This window comes from Xenopus tropicalis, chromosome 7 (genome assembly GCF_000004195.4).
Source record: "Xenopus tropicalis strain Nigerian chromosome 7, UCB_Xtro_10.0, whole genome shotgun sequence".
Lineage (NCBI taxonomy): Eukaryota > Metazoa > Chordata > Amphibia > Anura > Pipidae > Xenopus > Xenopus tropicalis.
Genome location: NC_030683.2, coordinates 92,619,681 through 92,646,125, shown reverse-complemented (window position 1 = coordinate 92,646,125; position 26,445 = coordinate 92,619,681). Strand labels below are relative to the sequence as shown.

The 26,445-nt window shown below is 39.4% G+C and overlaps 1 protein-coding gene across 1 annotated transcript in view; it reads left to right on the top strand.

The window, feature by feature from the left end:
* The window catches only part of vwa1 (von Willebrand factor A domain containing 1), a 46,985-nt gene that overhangs the window by 2,467 nt on the left and 18,073 nt on the right, over nucleotides 1-26,445 (top strand). The gene's annotated exons all lie outside the window — the stretch shown is intronic.

Sequence of the window (26,445 nt, the reverse complement as noted above, 5' to 3'; positions counted from 1 at the left end):
AAGGGACTGTGGCTGTGAGATAGCAGGTATAGTAGGGAGAGATGGTGCCTATAGTATCAGTGGGGGGATAATAGCCTCTGGGAAGGGACTGTGGCTGTGAGATAGCAGGTATAGTAGGGAAAGCAGGTGCTATAGTTGCACAAGATCACATAAACTGGAAAGGGACAGCTCCTATGAAATAACAAGTACAGTAGTGAGATGGTGACAGCAAAACTTTCTGACAATGTTGCTCACCCTGCAGCCCTATAACCACATTTGATGAGAGATTAGAAAGCTTTAGTTAACAGCTGAAGGGGCTCCCCCCACTCTTTATGCCAAACCCCTCCACCATTAATGGCAGCCCTGGTGTTGCCTTTCCTTAGAGTGAAGCATGAACTTCATTATTCACCATGCCACACAGGCAGGCACAGAGCAAAGCTGTTTTTACAAGAGAAGTAAAGGCTTATCAACACAACGCACTATAAAGTCACCACCTTTAATCATTTACTTGAGGAGTTTCTTCTTGCAATCTTTCTATGTGCCATATAGTTCTGCAAGCAGCTTAAAGTCCACCAAGTGCAAATATGGGATTAGAAAATCCGCTCTATATTGTCCTTGGAGTCTGTGTTTCCTGCTGTCAGTTATACAGTGTGAGGCTTCTTTCCTGTAAATGAAAGAACCGCCCTTGCTCTTGGCTTATGTAGCACATCAACAACTAATGGGGAGCTTGCAAATATAATGTGTTTATGTGTATGAGGAGAGAAGGCTTGTGGCTGCTGTGTGTGAATCCAGCAGTATCATATGTTGGGCCAGTCTGCACAAAGGAGCATGAACGTTTGTCTGCCTTTTGTTTGTCAGTTCAAACGCTGCTATTAGTGCCAATTTCTATTTCTATTTCATTGATTTCAAAGCAACGAGTATAAACTGGATTTTAGCAGCTCCCTTTGATCCTGCAGATGTCTGTTCAGTAACAACCTTTAATTACTGCAAGAATCAGACTGTTTTTATTTTAATTTAGTGCAGATCATGTGAGGTCTCATACTAGTCTTATGGTGTCTCATACTCATACTGTATATACATATATAAACATATATCTTTATGCACCTTTTTCACATACGCCCAACTGAATGATCATATATGTCAAAGGAAGTCTTTTTTTTACCTTTAGGAAGAGTTGTGTAGGATCTGCTAGATAAGATTTTGGGCAAGCAGCTTTGGCCAAGATTCTGGCAAATGTATTACTCTCCAGGGTCCAGGGAGCCTTTAAGGAATTGGTTGGCCCTGGGCAAACATACCATATGTGCCTCCCCCCCCCCCAACAAATTTCAGTCAAATGTCAGTATTGCCCTGACCTGAGGTTATGAGCTCCCAACATTTGGAAAAAGGGAAATGACTGGGGACAATATTAGACTTACCCACTTTGTAACCACACCCCCAAAATACAACTCCCTTTTTACAAAACCACACCCCTTTTACATGGTTGGAATTGAAGCATCAGGAGCAAAGAAGCGCTAGATGGACGGATATTTTATAACAGTCACTTAATGGTATATTTTGGCCCCAGCATTTAATGGAATACTGGAATTCACGACTGACACTGTGGGCCACAAGCTATTCATGAAAGACACTGTGGGCCCTTAACATTTCATAACAGTCATTGTGGCAGCTCCCTCACCAATCCCTACATAGATGTATGTATCAGTGCACCCCAGGTCTCAAGTCACCAGGTATCCATGGTGCACTTTATAGAATGTGGGGAGTGACATCACAGTCTAATCTTGCAAGTCCATTTGAAGCAGTGTAGGTGGTTTTTCACAGTGAGGGCAGTGAGGTTGGGGAATGCCCTTCCTAGTGATATTGCGATGGCAGATTCTGTTAATGCCTTTAAGAGGGGCCTGGAACAAGCATAGTATCAAAGGATATTGTGATACTAATATCTACAGTTAGTATTAGTGGTTGTATATATATATAGTTTATGTATGTGAGTGTATAGATTGGTAAGTAAAGGTTGTGGGTGCTGGGTTTACTTGGAAGGGTTGAACTTGATGAACTCTGGTCTTTTTTCAACCCTATGTAACTATGTAAGTCTGTGACGATTTCCCCAGAGGATCCATCTAAACTCTTTCCCCACCCTGTTGCTATTGGGTAAATATAGGTAGGGCCTCCATTCTTAATGAGATAAACTAACAGGATCTAGACTCCAGTTATAAGTTCTATGCTATTCCACATAAGGAATTGATGTTTAAATTGCAGCTTGTTAGGAAATGATTTTTGCGCTGTTACACACTGACAATGACTGTGGGCAGCTGCCCACTGACTACAATGAAACCCACAGCGAGTAACCCACACCTCATCATTGTGTTTGTATGGGAAATGACTGACATTGCCACTCAGGTACTCCCTACCGGCAGAAATAAGTTCTGCGTACCATTAGCCTCATAATTATTATCTACTTTGGTTGAAACGGGGTTTCTTCGACTGAATTACTTTTGTTTTGAGTATGTGAAAAAGATTAGTAGCCTGCTGGTGGATTAGTGCTATAGTGGCTCCTATATTTATTAAGGTGCTCAGGACACTGCTTATATGCAATGTTTAGGGGCAAACACTGCCAATTTATTAAGTTATTGGGGTTTGTACATACTACAGAATAAACATGAGATGAGTTTAACAAAATGCCTTTCAAAGAAGTATTGATATGTTAATGCAAATGGTGCATTAACAAAGACAGCAGACCCAGAGCAAAGGAATATCAAGAATACAGAGTTATTTATTATTTTGTGTCAACTGGAAACTACAGCTCTATCACCTCACTATAGACCCTATAGGCCCTTCCAAAAGCCTATTCTTCAACCTGCTACTGGCTCTGCTATATGAAATGACATCAGAGAAATCTATTATTTCCCATGCTGCCCCTGGAATGTTCTACCTGCCAAGAGCACTGCAAATGTCCAGTTCCCTTCTTAAAGGTGTCCTCCAACTATAAACTAATGTTTTGCATAGTGAAAGAAAATCTAATTCGAAGCAACTTTCCAATATACCTTCATTAAAGAATTCTACTGGTTTAAAGTCATTTGTAAATATATTTGATGATGAAAGCAGTATTGGTTTATCCCTTTCTTTTCTTTGTTTTTGACACTTAAGCAATGTAATAAGACTTAGTTCTCTTTTAAGTCATTAATCAGCTGGCTTGCACTATTGTTTTAGGAATCAGAGCCAGGAGTGCAGAGAATTTATACAGTCAGACACTGCTTTTAATGACAAATAATATTTGTATGTGGCGTTGAACTAGATTTTTGTGCCTAATGCTGATTCATTGTAATTCATTCCCTCAACAGGGTATCTTGTCAGTATAAGACAAATTAATGGAAATGATTGGGGTTGTTTTCTCTGGAAAAGAGGCTCTTGCGAGGGGACATGATTACTCTGTACAAGTACATTAGAGGGGATTATAGGCACCAGAGATCACCCCTATAGATTAGAGGAACAGAGCTTCCATTTGAAGCCGCGTAGGGGGTTTTTCACGGTGAGGGCAGTGAGGTTGTGGAATGCCCTTCCTAGAGATGTGGTAATGGCAGATTCTGCTAATGCCTTTAAGAGGGGCCTGGATGAGTTCTTGAACAAGCATAGTATTCAAGGTTATTGTGATACTAATAGCTACAGTTAGTATTAGTGGTTGTATATATAGTTTATGTATGTGAGTGTATAGATTGGTAGGTGTGGGTTGTGGGTGCTGGGTTTACTTGGATGGGTTGAACTTGATGTACTCTGGTCTTTTTTCAACCCTATGTAACTATGTAACTATGTACTGACATATCGTATCTAATCCGAATTTTACCCATTTCAGGATTCAAACTCATACTTTGATGAATCAGCCCCATAGAGACCATTATCAATAAATTATCAGAATTGTCTATTTTTTTAGCTGTGACAAGTATCTGCTACTAGTAGCTCCATGTGTCTTAGGGCTCTGGCACACGGGGAGATTAGTCGACGCGTATGCCATCCCACCGGCGATTTACATTTTCGACAGTGGGATGGCATTTCGGGGAGATTAGTCGCCTGCGAATGGGGAGATTTGTCGCGGGCGACTAATCTCCCCGTGTGCCAGAGCCCTTAGCTGTAATAGGTGCTCTAATTACTGTTCCAGCTGTAGCAGAACAGAAGCAAGTTGAGCCGATTGGTTTATTGGTCACATTTTGTTAACATCATATTTTACTACGCAGATTTTATAAACTCTGTGATTCACTAGCAGCTCACTGGCAGAGGAATTTGCTGCTGTGGCCAAAGTACACTGCAAAATAAAACAAGAGCATTACTGCTAAATTCTCATGTTTCTTAGTAAAGATAGCAGGCACCTAGGTGTACACAATACTGCAAGCATTAAGGGAACAAAGGCAATTTCTTTGCTTTTATGTGGGAAAAAAAATCCTCAAAGAAAACTTCAGGTAACTTTGGAAAACAAAACACTGTGTAGGCTTTCCCAGTGGCAATTTACTTGCTGGTGAGAAAGCATTTTGAGGAGATTTGGGGTTTTTCCACCCCTGTATTGCCCAACTGATATCTGGACAAAATTGACAGCTGTTGATTGGGCAGGTTTAAGAATCCCATGGGGGCGAGAAGCACATGGCCTGCATCCCATCAATGTGACCCAACCTCCCTAAACTAGCAGAACTTTCAGTGTATGGCCACGTTAATTTTTAAAGTTACACATTGTTTTGTTGATTGTGTCTCTATGAGTGAAGGTATTAGGAGAGACATTCCTTGGAAGCTGTGCCTTGTGGAAGATGAGATATATTTTTTGTTACACAAAGATGCAACTATTCCTGATTTATTCAAGAGCTACTGCTACTTTTCTGCAGCTACCACAATTGCTCAGGACCATGGCCATAGTGTAAGACCTGGTTACAGACCTCAAATGCTCTGCAAATGGGCTTCCAGGGCAAAAAAATGGATGTGTCCACTCCACACTCTCTCCTATTAACTAGCTAGGTGAAATGGAATTATAGGGCAATTGAACGTATTCATGAGTAGCCATGCATATGAGCTTTATTGTCCTCTCATTGAAATGGATGCTCAGGCAAGTGCAGGTAGTCACAAGGATATGGTGACATCACTACAGATAGAGACAGTGGTGCAAGGACAGTAGACGTAGCGACTACATAGAGGTCAAGGAGTATGGATGACTTAGTTGGGTCCTGACTGATGTTCAGTGGAACAGCTTAGATGGTAAGCTCTAAAGGGGAGGGACCTCCTTAATACTGTCTCTCATACTACATGGCACTTATACTTATCTATTGTATTTATTATAATATGTGTCCTCCCTGTGTGTAATTTTATACACTGTAAGACTGTATATTGCTGCGTAGTGCTTTATAAATAAAGTTATACATACATACATACAAACATACACCACCTTCAAGATTTGGGAGCTCCAGATTTTGCAGTGGGTCCAGAATATCTACAACTGGATAGAGGAGACACAGATGTAAATGAAGCTGGAATGTGTAATCTAGCTGCAGTTGTGTGGACTTTCAGACCTTTTTGTAATAGATTTTGGTGGAAATTTGTTTGTTAAAAATCCATTAGTGTACTTGACCCAGAGCATATATATACAAGAAGTCATATAATGCCCACCAACTGTAATCTGGTCCAACGCAATGTGTCAGTACTCTGAATATAATAACTGAATATAATAGAACCAAATATGCACCTTGTGTCTCAACCCTTTCTCCTTGTAGACTGTAAGCTCTTTTGGGCAGGGCCCTCTTCACCTCTTGTATCGGTTATTGATTGCTTTATATTTTACTCTGTATATCCAATGTATGTAACCCACTTATTGTACAGCGCTGCGGAATATGTTGGCACTTTATAAATAAATGTTAATAATAATAATAATATATATTGTTGGTTGTGTAAATGTGATATAGACCTTAAATTGTAACCTCCATTGGGCAGCAGTGTACAATAACTGCATAATATGTTGGTTGTATAAAAAAAGGATAATGAAAATGGCCTGTAAACTAATTCCATAAATATCCTTAATATTTGGGTATAGGAGAAGGTTTTTCAACCTTTTGATTAAACTGTGTTGACAACTGGAACTACATGTCTGTTACATACATACAAAAAATCAGTTATTTACTATTAAATGATTTCTCTTCTTGATTTGCAACATCATATTTCCCTACTTTATGCATGTCCAATTCTCTATTCCTTTTTTTGCTGTCTGATTACTCATACACACTTGGCTTTGATCAGCGCTCTCTCCTATGGTGCCATGTGTTCAGAATTGTTCTTTGGTTCCCTTGGATCATCAGGAATACATTACTGAAAAAGAGAACATAAGGTTAAGGCTTCAAACAAAACACATCATATTCAAAACCTATCAGTTGTGATATGGGGCACAGAGCATTCATCTTTAATGGGAAACACACTTTTGTTAGGGCCCGTTAGGTCCTGAACCTAAACTTTTGCTCATGACTATTGCCTGTATATTTCTCACTCAATAAAATATACGACATGGTTGGAATGCCAAAACTATAACCTCTAGCTATTGTGGATTATTGGTTGCAAAGGAATGATTTTGCAACCACACTGAAAATAAAATAAGCATAAGATAAATTGCATACATTCTTTGTAAAGGAACATGACAAAAGCTCTGAAATCCTGGATTTCCTTCTTCCCTTTACTCTGTACTGCATAGATTTCTTGGCAGGGCTAGAACTGTATTTTATTTAGAAGTCAGTGTGCTTCAACTTTTTACATAATGGACAAATAACTTTTCATACTACATAATCTAGGGCTAAATTATATTGAAATTATGTCATATGTCACACAAATATGTCATACAAAGTAGTCTATGGGGCTTTTTAGCAGACGGGGGGTCATAAACAGTCCTTAGGAAGCCATGTAGTTGAATAGATATATGTTAATGGGAAGAATGGAACTGGTTAGGCAGCCCTACATGTCTTTGCTGACAATCCCTTCTGTTCTTTATACTTAAATTGCTATTATGATTTACTATTATTATACTAAAGTACAATTTTATTCCAGATTCTGTATTATAACATGTCACCTTGAAAATATCTGTTTCGATTAAGAATTCTTTGTGTCACCATTAAGAATATAAACCTGGCAAGAATAGTATTCTCCTTAATAAATACTGGATTAATCTAATATATGTTTTTATTATTTGTACAACAGTTTATGTATCTTAAACAACACCCATTGTCCATTTCACAATGTAAATGCTGTCACTTTGGTTTATCTTGGCAGAGAGCAAGGTCTATATATTTTAGAACGGAACTGTAAGATCTGATGTAAGTGAGAGATAAGGACAAATTGCCAACAGCTACTAAGTGAGGATGGCAGAGATCGGGCATTGTGAAGACACACAGAGCTACTAGTAGCAGGTTACTAAAACAAATGATGCTGATCATTTACTGATAATTGTCTCTATGTGTGTTTTGGCAGAAGCAATTCTCAGTATTGTCTATGGCAGGGGATTTTCTGGCGTTTAGTAGCCGTGAATAAGTAGCTGCTACTAGTAGCTCCATGTTTCTTCACCCTAAATCACACCCTTTTATATTCCCCGTCTTAATGATATTGACATGTTTAGAATTAAACCCTGTTGGTACAAGTGCCCTGCAGTATATCACAGCTTACTTCCTGCAGCAGAGTAAAGGTGGCCATACACATCCAGATTTTAGTCTTCTTCCAATGTATATACGGTCGGATATTGATCATGCATTTAAATGCAACTATCTAAATCTAACATTCAGACTGAAATTGTAGGATAAAGCCCTACAAATAACAACATAAAGTAGTTGGCAGACACCAATCTAAGAAAGTGACTTCCTGGAAATGCATTGTAGGCCCCCTAAGGATATCATCAGATACGCAATACACGTACAGATTTTATTGGTATCTGACCGAAATTTTCTAACCTAATCGACTAAACGACTGATCACCATGGTATGAAAATTATCAGGACGATAATTTGGAGCCCACACACGTAGTTTATGTGCAGCTTAACATTTCACAATTTCCAGAGGAAATTATTTCTGATGAGGATCATTTAGACACCATACATACCAAAAGAAACTACAGTACATTACTTTGGGATTTACTTACTGATTGCGATACCCTAAGCTCTCCTTTTGCTTCTACCGTATAAAAACAGCCATACTGTAGCGTGGTGCATGCTTCCATAAACCCTCTACTGGGGCACTAAAAAGAGACACCGTAGGGCTCATTTCTGCAGATGGAGTGGGCAACTTGCAATTTTCCCAGCACTTACACTGAAGGTACTTGAATCCAAATACTCTCTGCTGCAGCTATTGATGCACATCACTGTGCAAACCCTGGAGCTACCGTCACCTCCTGATCAGTCAGTATCTCCAGGGTTCCTGGAGCATTTACACCCCAAACACAGAAAAATTACCACAGGCAGAATGTGAAAATATTTAATGCAACTGTGGTCAATTTACAATGAAGAGCACTCACAGTTGTGACCATTTTGATGACCCAGGCGCAGTTGCAGCTAAATCAGCCGCAATTCTATTGTAACTAATTCAATGCCCACTTTGTACCCACAATTGTGCATAAATTCAGGGAAAAACAGGTGCATTTTGAGAAAAAATGGTGATTGTGTCGAAAATTGCACCTTGCTCACTGCGTCTGGGTAAGTGAACACGCCCTACCGACTGGTAGGAATAATTAATAACATAATAAATTACATCATAAATTATTTTACAGCCCCATTTACTACTGCAGTGTGGCTACCAAGTTGTTTTGCTTGTGCTAAACAATGAAATGCTCCAGATCCATAATTTTTCTAAATAGGCAGAATACAAAGTCCCACACAAAACATACAGCTAAATACTGAAATGGATACAAATCTTAATATGTATATTCAAATTTAGGAGAATCAGTCAAACAAAATAATCAAATACAAACCCTATTATTCCTGTTTAGATTTAAAGAAAACACCCCCCAAAAATGTCATGATCAGAAAAATAAGATCAAATTTGAAGTGCTTTAATTTGGCTGATTCTTGAATTGAGTCCTGGATTTGATGCATCCCTAGGCTGTACTACAACTTTTGCATCCCATGGCGGCCTTCAGCTGGGAATGTTGCAAGCGGAAATTCAGCAACAGATGGAGAGGCATATATTGGAATACTTTGCTGGAGGGTATAGGGAGCAAAAGACATACTTTATTGCATCCCAAGAAGGCAGCTGTGATAACAGCATACTCCTAATAAACAAACAGAGAAACATCTGGACATTACGAAATCTTCAGTGTTTCAATTTGCTCTCTAAATAGAATGGCACATGCCCATTTACATAGAAGGACCTTCACATGGCCTTGCATTGAAAAGGTTAACTCTGCCAGCCATTGTATCATCAGCCTCACAGAAGTGCTTTGTATTCAGGGCTTGCCAGCACAAGCAGTGACTGAAGGGTACTTTTCACTTATAATGGAAAAAATGTTGCTGGCATTTGCCACTGTTCGGAAAAGGCCAGATGCTTTTCACATAGAAAGCTTTAAATACTGCCTGTTGGGATGACATCTTATTTATAACAAATGAGCTTTTGCTGAAAGACCTATAGAAATCACAGTTTAAAAGAATTGCACTAATGATGTAATATAAGACACAGTATTAAATAATTATAAATCTGTAACTCTGTATTATTAATCTTAATGTGCAGAACACCACAAAACAATTAACTGGATTGTTTAGTCACCTTTTTCCATAACTTTATATTAGGGATGCATCTACTTTATATCAACACACAGCAAGCTAAATTATAGGCAAATTGTCCCCAAAGCTTTATAAGACATTTCTTCTTTAATACAGACAAATGTAATTATTTCTGTGTATTTTGAGCAAAAGCGATTGCCTTAGATCAGTGCTGCCCAACTTATTACATGCAGTGGGCCAATTATTTCTCATATAGCATTTTTGAGGGTGGGATTAAACTTTCCTCCATTAGATAATTAGTGATGAACAAAATTTTGCACCAGTCATGGATTTAATGGGAAATTCTGCATTTCACAGTTAAATTTTTTTGTAAAACTGCTGCTAAAATTTGCATAAAAAAAGTCAATCATGTAAACAAAAAAGTCACTCACGCTAAAAAAGTTGTGCAGTGGCCACTATCACCGTTTCGCAAATTATTTTGTAAATTTCCCGGTGAAGAAAAATGGGACAGATTCACTCATCAGTACAGCCAATATGGCAGATGCATCAAGTCCTCCAGTGATAATAGAAGCTCTCCAGCCTATAGAGAAAAATTTAAGCATCTTAGGGCATTGTGTAATAAAAGGCAGTAAGTTTGCCCGGGTGCAGTAACCCATAGCAACCAATCAGCAGGCATAATTTACTTTTAAAAGCAAACATCTTTGGTTGTTTCTGGTTACTCCTACTGGGCGAAATCAATGCCTTTTATTGCATTGGGCCTAATGTAATCAGCCCACATTCTGAAAGAAAGAAATAGCTTAAAGGCTATTAGTGACCCTTAAGGTAATGTCCCATGGGGTGAATAGTCGCCCCCAATAAATCTCTGCAACCACGGGCGACTAATCTGCCTGTAAAGCCTTTCCATCAGTAACAAAGGGAATTGCCAGCGGAAAGGCCTACGCGTCCCTTTGGCTCTCTGAATTCGTGCCAGGTTTCCTCCTGAAGGCAACTTCGGAAAATCAAAGTGACGCATAGGCCTTTCCACCGGTGATTCCCTTTATTGCCGGTGGAAAGGCTTTTTGGGCAGATTAGTTGCCTATGGTATCAAGATTTATCATAGACGGCTAATCTCCCCATGTGCCAATAACCTTACCGTGCACTTGGGATATGATTTCTAATGTAACAAGGAAGTTACCTAGCATTCTTATTCCTAGAGGAACGTGGTTAGTGATAACAAATGTTGGCCAATTTGACCAAGTAGGCCTGATATTTATTATTGCGAATGCAAAATTACTTAATGATGATGATGATCACATTAGCTTATGTGTGACATCATCAGCCAAGAGGGGCTGCAAAAGTCCCCCCAAGCTATTTGTCAGTCTCTTATTGGCTTTCAGTTTGGCTTTCTGTGTGTAGCAGCTGCCATTTGGCTTCCATTGCACTGCAGGCTTTATTCAGTTAGGTCATCGGAAATGCTGTTTCATTCTTTTCTACATAAAAAGTGTATACTTTCAGTCTGTTCACACAATGCAATCAGATTGTACAGGTGAAATGCGGTACAATATTAGTGCTTATTGGAGTGTTTATTTTTCACTGGGCCTGACTGATATATGCTAAAATTGAATAGTTGCATGATACAACTAGTCATATCCAATTTTCAAAATTGACACATGCTGACAGGTTAAAGTATGGAGTGGAAATATGGCCTCTAGCACATAACTATAAGGTGAAGTGGCAGTCATGTGTATGTACCAATCGAAGGAAGCCAGCTGCGTTGTAAGAGTTTATTACCAGGCAAAGAAAAAAAAATTCACTTAAACAGAAAAAAAGCACTTTCAAGTGCCAGTGGAGTCAGTGGTGCCATGGAAAGTAAAAGAAGTTAGATTTGGGTGTGCTAAGAAGAGGTGACCTTCTTGGTGAAATACCATTTGTTAGGTTGAAGTCACACGGAGCTGCTAGTAGCAGCTACTTGTCACGGCTACGGAAATACTGTATACAATGCTGATCATCTACATGTGCAGAGGCAATTCTCAGTGTTGTCTATAGCAGGGTATTTTCTGGTGTTAAGTAACTATGAATAAGTAGCTGCTACTAAGCTTGATGTGTCTTCACCCTTAAGCTGTAAGGTCTGGGACATGTGCACCTGGACCTCATTCTTGGTGATTTCTAATAATACCTATTGGACCCTTTTTCTTGATTAGGATAAAAGTGCTAAGGAGAGGGCCTCGCACAAAACCGGTGACTAAAGGCTTCTAGCTTGCCTATGGTTGAACCTCTTCAATACCCTGATGCATGCACTAAGATCATGGCCTTGAATTCTTAAATTTTACTGAAGTTGTGAAGTATAGGTGAAGGCACACCTTGAAAACAAGCTTGTGTCCAGCTGCCATGTTCTAGGTGGGTAAGGGCAAGAAAAGAGATTGATTTATATTACAGCAGATATTCTTCGGTTCTGCTGAAGTGTTATTTCTAGCTTGTCCTCAGGTGCCCTGCCAACAAATGATATCAACACAAGCACACAGCTGGGTGAATTATGGGTGTATCTGTCATGTGGCCTTTGTTCACCCGCCTATAGTGACTGTTGAGATGGAGCCATTTTACTTCTATATGTACAACCTGGAAGCCTAATTAGAGCAGTGATGACATGGTTTATGTATTAGGGATATTTACCCACATACAAACAACAAATAATGGGAATTCCTGGAAAACAATTGAATGTATTAGACAAATAACTAAAAGCTTGGCTGTCACATGGCACACAATGCAAGCATTTGTATTTGCCTTCAGCCAGGAATGCAAAAATGGATAAATAATGTCACATACAATATAAGCAGTTGTTTGTATTTCCAGAGACATCTATAAGAGTAGTTATTTCTGTGGAGACACAAGACTTTAAGGAAACATGGCAAGAATGCTCATCATAGCGTTCCATTTATCATGAACATACACTGACCCTTTCAGCAACAGTTGCACCACAGACAACTTGGGAATGGACTAAATCCTTAAGGGGCAGCGCCACAGTCTACAGGAATAAATCATGTCTTCCAGGGGTCAATATATATCAGCTGAAGATGTTAGAGAATAGTAATTATAAATATATTACTTACATTTTACTTAGATATATTATGCAAAACTTCATTTTTTCCATTAGTTTTTCCATGACGTTTCCCCTTTGGTGTAAATGTACATATATTTCTACATTGACTTGCTTGTCACTAATAATAATTTGGGGAATTATGGAAGAAAGTCCCAGGAGTGTGTTGCACTATAAGGCATTATTCACACACCTATCTATTCATTATATAACATAGAGGCATTTTGGGGTTTGGCTGCAAAGCATTATGATAAAAAGAGAAACATTTAAAAGAGCTGGCTTTCATTTGTTTAGTAGTATAGTTTGTTTTTTTGAGCATTATTGTTTTCTACTCACTGGGCTCCCCCATTTTCCATTGCTTTGGGACTAAATGTTCTTGTTTTTGTTTATGTCTTGCAGTAATAGCTGTGAATGAATTACCGACTTGTGACGCAGTAAAGTGAACATTGCTAGTGGGGATGCATGCTTACTCTCTGGTTGCCTTAGTAATGATTAACTTGTAGAGTGTATTTCCCTGGTAAAACATTGATTTGTTACCCACTTCCATTCTGATTGTAGCTCTGGCCTCATTCTCACCCCGATAAATTTGCTGTCTTTTTCTTTAGCGAAAGCCAAATGGCCTATTTACTAGCATAGACGCAAAGTTACATCAGTATGGTAACCTTAGCAGACAATGCAACATTTCTCCTTATTACTCTAAATGTGCTCAGCCGAGCTCAACTGCTTCAGTGTGGGCACCCTGGGCATCTCTCAAAACTACCTGAGTTGGCTACAGCGGATAGGGACAGCAGGGTGACCTAGCTTTAGAAGTCCACAAAGTAAGAAGTGATGTATATAACTGGGCAAAAGTATACTGATGTCTGTCTCTGGCTTGATAAAGTGTTTATTATACTGAACTGAAATGATAGTGATAATGAATGTACATTGCACAAGGGTAGAACATTAGAGGAAGCAGGGGGTCAGGCATTTTTGGCCTAGTTGGACTGTACCAATGTACATGCACCTCTTATTTAAATAGACAAACCTGTAGTTTACATAAACTACTGTCACCCGAGAACCTTGACTTTCATGTCTATGCTCTTTGCTGTCCCCTGGCTCAATCTGACAGTACTTGTAGGAATGCTCACTTTATAGACCAGTTTTCTATAACATGTTAGGACAGCATATGTATAAAGTACTTAGTGCCCCTTTTTAACAGACACGTTTATGAGCTCTTCAGGCTTTTCAGTAGGGGTTAAAGAATGTTACAATGTTACAGCACGCTCCGCTGAATTGAATCACTGTTGCTAGACAATGTTGCATTTGCTGGTCATGTTATAACAGTTACACTCCATAACGTGTGTCACTCATGCAAAAGAGCCAACATATCCCCCCAATCCAGGTGCAAAATTGTAGAAATATTGTTACAATCTGTTAATTTCCCATGTTTGCAACATTTTACAGAGTTAGGCCATGATTCATTGAGCTATGTGTATAAGTGACAATTCATATCAGCTGCAGGTTAGCAGAATCTCTCCAGGATTTATAAAACTCAATTATAGGGCATAATGCCTTGTTTAAACAAAGACAGAGTCCTTAAGTAAAAATGGGTAAATTTGCACCAGGCCAGTAAAACGTAGTAGTGGGGGGACTCAGGGAGATGTCACAGATGCCATTGGTTGTCTGCCCTTGATGAAATTTGAAACATGCAAGGTGTCTGGTGAGCACAATCAAAGGTCAGATATGGCTATGGTGGCCTAGAACTGTTATGATTATATACCTGCAGAGAAAGAATTACAAGTAAATGACGGACTAGGCAACATCAACTGATGAGTCCCCCTTGCTGTCATTGCCAGGCATAAAGCAGGAGCACAGCAGATGTATCCAGTAGGTGAGGTGCTGACTCCCTGAAACTGGGGGCATTGACTATGCTTCTCTTTAGTACATTCCCCCTTGGGCCATTACATGTTCCAGATGGCAGCGGATACTGTCCCACATATAATCTGCCCATATTTTCAGTGGTTGCTCTAGCAGTCTCTGTTCATGCATCTCCTACACTGCGCAACCTCTTGCTCTTGACTGGCACAAACACTAATAACTAATAAACTAATCAACTAAAACAATTCCAGCCCGCCCATGAAAAATGAAACTACTAAAGAGAATTATTTGCCATTTTAAGATAAAGTCAGTTTAGTGCTATAGAAAAAATATCTGTATTCTTTGAGTTCCTATCTATTCTGAGCTTAGCAAGAGAGTCTTGGAGGCAATAAAAGTATTGGACAGCAATCAAACATTGATTGAAAGGCCTTCTCTATTTTACTCCTGCCTCCGCAGCCGTTGACTGTTTTCCACTTTTTTTATGGTGGTGGTGGTAGGGGGAGTCACCTTCAAATCATCTGCTGTGTTGTAGATAATGATAATACAGTAATAAGCCTTATATTGCTCTTTATATAAAACCAGCAACAACTAGGCAGTCTAAAATACCTACTGGATAAATACAGATTAGAAATTCATTGCATTCAAACAAGAAAGAAACCACTGCAAAATTAAATTCTGCTAGTTTTTTTCCCTCCCTGTTTCTTAAACAGGATTTGTGCTATTATCTGAAGACTACAGTGGTGGGTACTTGCCATCTAAGAAACATTAATTATCCTATTGCTCACCTGTATCATAATGTTTAGTTATGTGCTTCATTTTCCAAAGCACTGATCTGGAACAGAAACCAACGGATCCCTTTCTTTCTTTCTTTTATCACTTTAATATGCTCTTCATATAGACAAATACACCAAATATTGCAGCTAAATTAATTGATGCAGCATCTGAGTGTGGTGTGTTTCTACACTGCCTGGGTACAAATAGAGTTCTTGTAAGAAGAGTAGTGCCCCCCCTTCCCTGGAGCCCTGCCTGGGTGCAGTCATAGTGCAACTAACTGTAGACTAATGTTTTCTGACTCCAGAAGAACAGACGCAGACAGCATGTAAAGGAGCTGTATACCCTCCTGTTTCAAAATTCTCCTGGACATACTTTTTAATATTTCAATCATGACAAATCCATCGTTTTTTTTATTTTTTTTTAACCTTAACAAGGCAAACAGGGAAACTGAATCTACTCTATGCTAAATAATAAGATTACTAATGCACAGATAACCCCCATGCATAATGCACTGATGTTTCCCCACTTTGGGCCCATGAGGCAGATTGTGTATAAGTGCAGGCTGAAAATTCACCCGTACACTTGAAAAATCTTGTTGTGTCTGAACCTGGAAGCATTGAATCTACCTGCACCCAAGCATACAGGTGGATTGTCAGCCTGACAAGCCACCTCATGGGGCCTTACCCTAAATGGGTGCATATAAAATGGTCAAGCATGTAATGGTCCAGCTGCCATTCATCAGCACTGTATTTATGAGGGGCTGTAGGAGGGCAGCACATATGTGTTACCCCACCGGCCCCTGCACATTCCCTAAGCATAGCTAATGGCTGCAGCAGGGTCCTTACTGACTGCCCTATAGCTTGAGACCCCTTGATGTTTTGCTCTGCTTCTTGCATTTGATATTTTTAATCCAGTGGTGCAGAGTGCAGGGAAGAAGTGATTTATGAATTAACACTAAGGGGCACACTCTTACATCCCTTAGTGCTCTTGCATCTCTTTCCAAGGTCTTTGTAAATGACCTAGGGTTGCTGCCTGTCTGTACTGATTCGTTTGTTGTCTGGAGAGCCCACTAAAAGCATTTTAGTTATGGAGTGGCAGAAAAAAAGGGATTTCTGTGCTGTCAAGTATAATAAATATTTATCCATTATTTATGTTAGTAGTTTGTAAAGAATGGCAAGGCTCTCCTAACACTTACTAAGTGCAGTCTTTAGTGTTCTGCTCTGTTACTGCATTGTCAGAGGCAGGGCTGATTTTAGAATAGAGCAGACAAAGCACCTGGCATGGGCCCCAACACCAAAAGGGCCACATGGTTAAATAGCATAGATGAAAGAATTAAGGACTACTGGGATGTTTCACTTGCAAGCCTCCAGTTATTTTGCACCAGCACCTGGAAGCTGTGGGGGAGATGCAAGTTGCAGTTCAGCAGCTGGAAGGTCATGGAGCTGACATCACTGTTTTATGTAATTATTCTTTCCCCTGGGGCCCTTATTTTCAATATCAGGGCTTAATGGTTTCTTCCTAGTAGGCCTCCTCTTCATTTTTCTTGCATAAAAGGAGGACTCTCACTGACTAAAGTATATTTTCACCAAATAAACTCATTCTTAAAATGCCATAGCGGCCCACTCCTACCATACATGCTATGCCAAATGGCCTTCCTTTCTACAGTGCTGCAGTTTAATTACCAATAAGCAGCACATCTACTAAGACACATGTGCAGGCATCCTGTATGAAGTCATACTATGTTAATTCTATCTATGTGAAACATCATTTTGGAATGTAGCTGCTTACTTTTTAGGTCATTTTTATCTTGTTCTTTATCTTGTGGAGGCCCCTCTGGGGAAGAAAATCAAACACTTCTTTCCAGGGGCAGTCTTTAGTACTCTGCTCTGTTATCGCATTGTCTAAGGGCAAAGGCAGGGCTGATATTCAGAATAGAGTAGTAAAAGCACCTGGCTTGGGCCCCAGCACCAGAAGGGCCACATGGTTAAATAGGATTAAGGACCTCTGGGATGTCTCATCTGCAACCCTCTGGTTGTTTTGCACCAGAACTTGGAGGCTGTGGGGGGGGGGATTATTCTTTCCCTTAGGGCACTTGTTTCCTATTTTCAGGCTTGATGTTATTTACTTTACTTGCATGAAATTAGGCATTTTACCCACAGAATAAAGTATAAAAAATTGAGAATTTTTATAAGAAAATAATTATTTCACCCTGTAAAATTCCTAAAATAACCATAGTGGCACACTCCTTCCATAGATGATATGCCAAATGGGCTTCCTTTCTAAAGTTTATCTATAAGGAACACATATATGGAGAGACATGTGCAGGTACTTTGTATGGAAAATGTCAGTCCTATGTCAATCCTACGTGAAATATCATTTTGGAATGTAGCTGCTTGTTTTTTTTATCTGCTGAAGGCCCTCTGGGAAGGAACATAAAAGAATTTTGTATTCATTAAAGCTGGCCAGGCACAGGCTAATAATCAGTTTGATGATTTTCAACCAAACTGACATAACACTGTTTTGTTGCTTTGCCCAAACGATCCATTAAAATCTATTCTGGATTTCCTGGGTCACCCACAGATGCAGTTGTGTGCATACCTCCCAGCTGTACATATTTGTACAGAACCGTGCTCATGTGCACCAAACATTGTTTGTACTTAACAAAACTGGTCAGAATTTATAGAGAAAAGCTTTGTAAAAAACATTATTCTGCTAGGGATGCCCTTACGTCCTTTAGTAAGAGCTAATTGTGAATAAATCTTTAGAGATTTTCTTGTATGGACCCTTTATGTTTCAGTTTTACATCATATCTTGGTCAACCTTTCTATAAGTTAAACCTTTCATAACATTTAGTCAGTACTCTGTCTACTTTCTCTATTTCAGTCATTTTCCTTTTGAGAACAAGAGACTAAGTTGGCACTGCATATTATTGATAGGGCTTTGTAAAGGGGAAGAATGACCCTGTCATCCCTTGAATCTGTTGATGTATAATGTAAAGTTGCTTGAAATTATGTTTACTTTTCAAAAAGCTGTGTTTGGGTTGAGGTCCCCTTTATGATAAGTATTATTTTCAGTGATCTATATCTGTATAGGTAGCACACATGATACATAATGTTTACTTATATAAAGCCATATGTCAGCACATATTATTCTATCTGTTCTGCTTACGTATGAGAAGGTTAGCTATTGATTTTTGCTTTGCCTGTCCTTGGGTGTCAGAATCCATACATGCAGATACCATGGAGAGGCATACAAATATGTCTTTGTTTCATTACAAGTGGCCTTTTTCCATTTCTTTAATAACTGTTTTTCAATGTGTAGCCATTTGGCTTTGAAAGCAAACGCCTGATCCTGTAGAAGTCTTTATAGAGTAAGTGCAGCAGAACAGCATTCAGTCTGTCTTTAAGAATAAAGAATGCAGCCTGCAAATGCTGTAGCTATGCAACTTTTATTGAGGGAAATAATATCTGAAAGGACTGCCAGCCAGTATAACTAAACATACACATCAGTAGCCATAAATAAGCATATACATGCCGGTAGCCATAAATAAGCAATTAATATAGTGGGAATGTATGTGTTTGAGCACCCTTGTAGCAATACAAATGAATGAACAGTTCATTGTATCTTTGATCCCCATTGTTCCTGCTTTAATTGGGCTGTATTTCCTATACATAAGAAGACTGGAATTATTGAGTTGGCCTTTCTTGACCACATTGGGAGTTCATCCCATATATGGGACCAAAATGATTGTCTCCTGTTCTCAAATTGATATTTAATCAGGTCCTGCAGAGTCTGGCTAGCCTGAAGATCATGGCATAAGAATACTGAAATAAGCCATGGAAGTGGCTGACTGCTTCTCTGCTTGGGACCTCTTTAAGATCCTAATATTAGGCCTGGGGCCGCATTATCAAATCAGCCTGATTGGGGCACATTTACTTATCCACAAACGCTCTGGGCGTTCGGTCGATCGGTCGATCGGTCCAATTGTATTTTTTTTCGTCCCTTGTGTGACTTTTCCGTATTTTTAGCGTGAAAAAATTGGATCGGTATGAAAATTTTGTGACTTTATAGTTGCCAATACGATATTATCGTAAGCATTTTCGTGATATTTGCGATCTTCAGAAATTTTCGTTTCCAATCCGAATTTTCCCATTCGGGATTTGAACTCTTGTTTTGATAAATCTGCTCCTAAATGTATGGGCAGCAGAAATACAAGAGAAGTGGGTTTAGTCTGTCACTTTACCCCAAATTATTGGTTGGGCCAGAAAAGAGTGTTCATTCCTGTGTGTATCTTAGCATCTAGCTATATGAAATTATATAATTGAGCCTCAAATGTTTGCCTATGGTTGTTTCTCCACACATTAGGATCCTTTTATCAATACTTATATTATATTATTATTTAAAAAGTGCATCCCTTGCAAACTGCAGTATGCTCTGTAGATGTTTTTTTCTTCTGTTTTCCCAGGACCCTTATCCATAATCACAGCTGTCATTGCTTCCTGAGCAACAACAAAAAAGTGTTCTTTATTTTTTAAAATAAAATGAACTGTAAAAAAACACATCTAAGTAAAATCACAGCAGGCAAATGTGGGACCACCTGGCAAGGAAAATGGAACAGGATATCAAAGAATCCATTGTGCAGTGTGTAGAATTGTGCAGTGTGATAAAGAAAAATATCTAGACAAGTTAGGAATATTAAATACTTCTATTAACAGGGCTGTTTTTTTTAAGAAAGAGCTCCAAGCAGTGAAGGAATGCAGGGAAATTACATGGAACCAGAGTTGTGCTAACTTGGTCCTCCAGCTGTTATTGAATCCCAGAATCCCCTTCACAGACACTGGCAAATTTGTATCTCTAAAAACACCATGCAGAAATGATTTACACATCTTAGCATCAATATTTTAGCACAACTGGAGGTCAGTTATAAACGCTGGGCACATTCACACACGGGCAGTAACCTATGGCAACAGATGTCTTCCAGATTGCTTTCAGTGTGCAACCTGCAGCTGGCTGAAAAATACTAACCACTGATTGGTTGCTATGGGCTACTTGCCCTGTTCATTTATTAGTACTTAGTGCCTTAGTGGCAACAAGGTATTCAGGCACAAAGCACAGTGCTGACTTGATATAGATGCAGGGGGCCCTGTCATGGTTCCCATTTTGTCTGTTCCTGGGTGATAATTATTTTGTGCCAAGTGAATGGTGTACACATACTGCATATGTATGATATATTAATGTGAACGCATTTGGGGTGGGTATTGCATATAGGTGCAATTTTTGCCCCACAGTTGACACAGAGCTTGAGCCTAGTGGCAAGTGAATAATAATGCGTTGTGTACAACGTCTTTGGAATTCTGGGAAAATTACACATTGTGGGAAAACATGATAAATTGTGCTGATTTTTTCAGCTAAGCATGAAATGCAAGTGTCCTTTGTTATTTTATCTGTGTGAATCCCTAATGGCCTTCTTGGATGCTGGAGTTCTACCATAGCCTAGAATCACCTTGTTTCTTCTAGAAAAAGATAGAAGTTTCCATTGGAAATGTATGCGCATTACAAAGAAATAGTTTATAGCAAGCAGCCATCAGAACCTGAGACGCCAAAAATAAAAATGAAATCCTCTGCGTGCGGAAAACAGAGTTGGAAAAATATATAAGGGAGTACTAATCAGTGATGATAGAAGCCTCAGCATGAGAGGAGCTGCTTCACGTGTGTTGCCTGCGTTATGCAATCAGGGAAGGCTGTGAGGGGTGTAAATGTGATGACAGGGTGCATTATGGGATGTGTGCAGGTTATGAAGTGACTGCTTGCTATGGGCTCAGCTCAGTGTCATGGCTCTTTAGGAATGTTCCTATTCTGCCTTTTTTTCAATATCTTTTTTTTACTAATTTTGTAGCTTAGCAAGTCGCAAAGGAAAATTGACCATTGACCAATAATACGGTTTGTGCTTTTGCCTGAAAACAATGTGAAAAGTTTCATTTTATTTTGGGAAACATGATTGCATCACTACAGAATTTAGAGGCTGAACCAGTTTATTAGTAGAGACATTCAGAAAAGAGAGCTTAGTAATATAGAGGAAACAACTCCATTGTGCCCTTCAGTAGCTTAAACAAATATGTTTTCATATTTGCCTTGAAATTTTGAGGACGTAATAAGGTTTGATCTTTGGTTTCTAGCCTGGGCTGATTTAATAAATGGGCAATGGCCCATGGCCCACCATCAAACCTTTCAACTTCTATAACTTTTGACTGGCTTGAAGGGCTAAATATAGCATGCTGTTGCTTCACTATAGGCTATTTCTGTTTCTTTATTTATTGCCTTAAAGGAGAAGGAAAGTTAAAATCACTGGGGGGTGCCAAAATGTTAGGCAACCCCCCAATGACTGTAATCATTTGTTTTATTCCCCTGGCTGGTGCTCATTAGGAGAAAACCACACCAGCCCGGGGTAGTAATGAGAGAGAGATCCTCTTCCTTCTAGCCTATAGTTTTATAATAGATTATAGATCAGTGATCCCCAACCAGTGGCTCAGGGGCAACATGTTGCTCACCAACTCCTTGGATGTTGCTCTCAGTGCCCCCAAACCAGGTAATTTTTGAATTCCTGACTTGGGGGCAAGTTTTGGTTGAATAAAAACAAGAGTTACTACCAAATAAAGCCTCCTGTAAGCTGATAGTGTCCATAGAGGCCCCTAATAGCCAATCTTAGCCCTTATTTGGCACCTCCATGAACTTTTATGATTTTTATGATTGTTGCTCTCCAAGTCTTTTTACATTTGACTGTGACTCAGAAGGTTGAGGACCCCTGCTGTTTTTCAGAAGTTTTCAGGTTGTGACCCTAAAATATCAGTTGAATAATTTGCTGAACTTCCATTCCCCTTCATTTTGTCTCCAGATGACTTTATGCTAAAGCTGGTACCCCAGCTGCTGCTGAATTGATGTGAGACACAGGTAGAATATCATTTTTCAAAATACTGACTCCATAACCAGTGACACAAGCCTGAGAGGTAGGGAGTCCCCCCCCCCCCCCCCCCCGTCAGAGTGCACCAGCCTATGCTTGTTAGACAGATACATCAAGAGACCTCCCCAGGCTCTATAGTTTTAATCCTCTGCTGGATCCTCTGATGGCGGCTTCTCATTTTTTGCCAGGTTTCCTGGGTGTGTCCAGAGAGGGCCCCTCAGGATACGTATTTGTTCTTGTCTGAGTATTAGTTATGATGTGTTGCATTAGTCCCAGCCCCAGTGGAGCTTACAATTTTACAGTCATATACACACAACACACGCACACTCTAGTATCAGTTTTATCAGGAACCAATAAACCTGCCTGTATATATGTATTTGGTGACCTTAAATAATTTTATTCCTTAATATATTTCAGCAAGTTTTATGCTTCTTAAGGCCATATACTGGCCTCCCTTCCAGGTATCCGAGTGATCAAACTGTGAGCCAAGAAGATAGATACTGTAAGACTGACCATATACTGTCATGGCCAAAAACTGTGATTTGGATTGTTTGGTTTGACAGCCTAAATTATTGGATCTGCAGGGAGTGAAGAGATCCTGCTTTATCCCTTACACATAGGCAAGGTGTATTGGCATATATTATTTTAGATTGGACAGATAAACTGGAATCTGACAGCAGGATGGGCTGTGAAAATTGAACCCTGTGTAGGACACACACAGAGTGGTACAGACAGACCTTGGCACATAAACGATTGAGCAACGTGGCACCAAGGATTGTGACTCCTCCATGTGCTTTCAGTATGGTGTTTTTTCAATCATTCTTGTCAGAAGCAGTGACAAGCAGACTGGGCCATTTTGACTTCCACCCGGCACCTGTGCCATAGCCATTCAACCCATTACACATAAAATTATTTATCTGATGCAGAAGCCCTAAATATATTAGAGTGTGTTCCTAGATGTCAGGCATGTTGCATTAACAAACCTTTGCCATTTAGTTAGGGCCATAGGCAGAAGAGGCACCAAGGATGCAACAGAGGGAGCACTAGGCACATACCTGCCTACCCCTAGTTGGGCTCTCTGTAACTGAAGCTGCCTGAAAAAGCAATATGAATATGATGCATTATGGTGACAAGGGTGGGGGTGCATATAATGTACCTCACACATGTCACTGCCTTGCCCCCTCCTCTCCTCAAAACCCCACTTGTCACTTCACTGTGGTGTAAGGGATCAAGGGCAGAGAGCTTGCCTTGTAATGTAAAAATATCTATTCATGATTTGGGTCTGAAAGCTTTAGAGCCTTCAGCACCCACAAATTTTGGTACAATACAAAAATGCATACTTTTTTACGACAAAAAAGGAGGACACCAAGCAGAAGGCAGTAGCAGCCTTTTCAACTGTGCAGTAAGCAAAGTGCAGTTTTGAGTGCAATCACCACTTTTTCCCACAATACAAAGTGTTATCCCAGAATTCCAGCAATATCGCAGTCGCAAGGGGGGCACTTCCTTTGTACAGTTCCACTGTGTGTTGTGAGTACTTAAGCTGTGCACAAAGGAAACCCTGTAGCTACCACCTAGTTAGGAGGTGGCAGTAGCTCCAGGGTTTCCCTGGTATATATAAATCCAACACTGTTGTGCTATACTGGTGGTTTTCCACTTGCGATAAAAGTCCAAGCGGAGTTGGCTAAAGTGTGACTGGTTACCCTGCTATGGAATATTTCATTTGACATGCAACTAAAAAAAAACTTTTCATTTTCATAAGCCATTAAGGGGGTAGGTTTTGCTTGATTTTACCATGACACCAGTAATTATCTGTGTGAAATTCAGGAAATTGGGCTAGTTTATTGCTTGCAAGGCAACACACAGGAAGGCAGGAGAAAAATTATATTTCCTAAAGCTTCAGGCATCTCTGTGGCACGTCTGTATCTTATAAAAGCAGAGCAGGTGTTATTATTGATGTTTCATCACATTCAGTTTATTAAGTGCATATTGGCTATGAGCTGCTGTTTTTATGGGTTATGGGTTTTTTTCCTTTTTCACATCAGTGGCGGCCCCTGTGTGCAAAAAGATGCTGTCAGATTGGACTTACGAACCGAGTGTCTGTTCCATCTTTTATGTTTTTCAATGACAAAATGTGCTACAATTGATTGAAGCTTAATGAACTGGAATTCAGCATCCAATATGCTAGAACTTTTTTAGCTGTAAAGGAATCTACATCAAAACAAGGTTAAATAGACAGAAAGCGACTGAGCTTTCTGGAAAAAATGTTAACCTCCCTATAATATTTATCTTCTCTATTAGTAGCACTAAGTACAAGTATGGGTGAGTTAGCTACCAGCCAGGGGGACAACCCCATGGACATTAAGCATGAGAGAATACATGGGCTACTTATATGGGGCAATTTTTTTTAAAAAAAAAACGGCTTCCACAACATTCTACTTCTAGTCCATATTTTTTCACATTTTGTGGACACTTTTTGTTCCCATACCCCATAATTTTGAATAGCATATTTGTCATATACCTCATATAATATGTAAGGTTTATTTAAGGGAAAACATGTATAAAACAAACCCTTTCTAGGGTTTTCACATTAACCCTTTACACCTGCATATATACAAAAAAGGTGCATTGTGCATGGCTGCAAAGAAACTAGTGCTGTCTGCAGCATGCACCCAATTGAAATGTGTAATGGGGAATTTATGTGCGTAGGGTAACCATAATCCTATATTAAGAAGCATATATTTTACTTTAAAGGTGAAGTATCAGGTTAAATAGACATTTATGGTTGCTACATTTTCTTGGAAAACTACTGTCCTTCCTATATCATATGATATATTGTATGTATATGTCATCTATCATCTCTATTAATAACATTGAAAACAAGTATCATTATTACTGTCTAGGCTGGTAAAATACCAGCCAGGTTGCAACCCTATACACAGTAACTTGAAGTGTCATCCATTAAAACTGATTTACTCTAGTTTTATTATGAAGTTTGTAAACAATATACTTTCACATATATGTTTTTTAATATTATATTTTTTTAGGGTCAACTAACTGTTATTGTACACATTAAATGCAGGCAGTTTGTTGTTCTTGCAGGAACTGAAGTGTCAGCCGTAAAAAATTGTATGCACTGCACTACATTCAATTTGTGGGTCTCTACATGGCAAATACTTTAGTATAGTGTAGTATTAGCAACATTGTAAGACTATGCTTTTCTTGGGACTGTAGCCATTTGTGCCAAATGTATGGCAGGGGGCTCTTGTTTCAGATTCATTATATCAGCAGTGGAAAAACCGCTATTTTTTTGAAAACTAGAAAAAAAAGCAAGGTTTCCGCTAAGCGCATTCAATCTAGCTAATGTACTGTAGTTAAGGGGAAAAGGTTCTGATGGGTCAGTGGAGTGCATTTCTTTCCTGTACTCACATACATGCAAAACAAACCAAAAGATTATCTATATCTGCAAGTGCAGTGACTAAAGCACAATTTTCAGTACAACTGCCATGTTTTCTTTCCACAGTGTACCATTTCCCTCCATAATTTCAGCATCATTATAGATGCAAACGCCATTTTCTTGATGCAGTTGCCCTGCGTTTACTGCAGTTGTGTCTGATTTGCCAAAATGGCCACAAACTGCATGTGTGCATTATCACAAATTGGGCAAAATTGCACAGAATGTTTGTCTGGGGTTACGTGTGCGTTCTATTTTTTCAGTGCAAGAGTTCGGCCCCTACTGACACAGGGTGCTGAGGGAACCCTGGAGTTACTGGCCGGTCTGGAGATGGGGGTACCTCCAAGGTTTCCCTGTGCCAATAGTTACAGCAGCACACAATTTGAATCGGAAGGCAGGAGGGACTGAGAGGCACCAAGCACAGCTATAGGGACGTACTTTTAATGAACGTCATTTTATGTGCAACTCACTTTGCGGTAAAATGCAAGCTGCCAACTACACTTGTGGACATATGAGCCCTCAAGTATAGAGCAGCTGGAAAAAATCCAGTAATTCCATTGATTGTTTTGTTCTACAGCTTTCCTATTTGGTGCAAAAATGTTTTCCATTTTCTGGCATACTCAGGAAGAAATTCAGACTTTCTAATT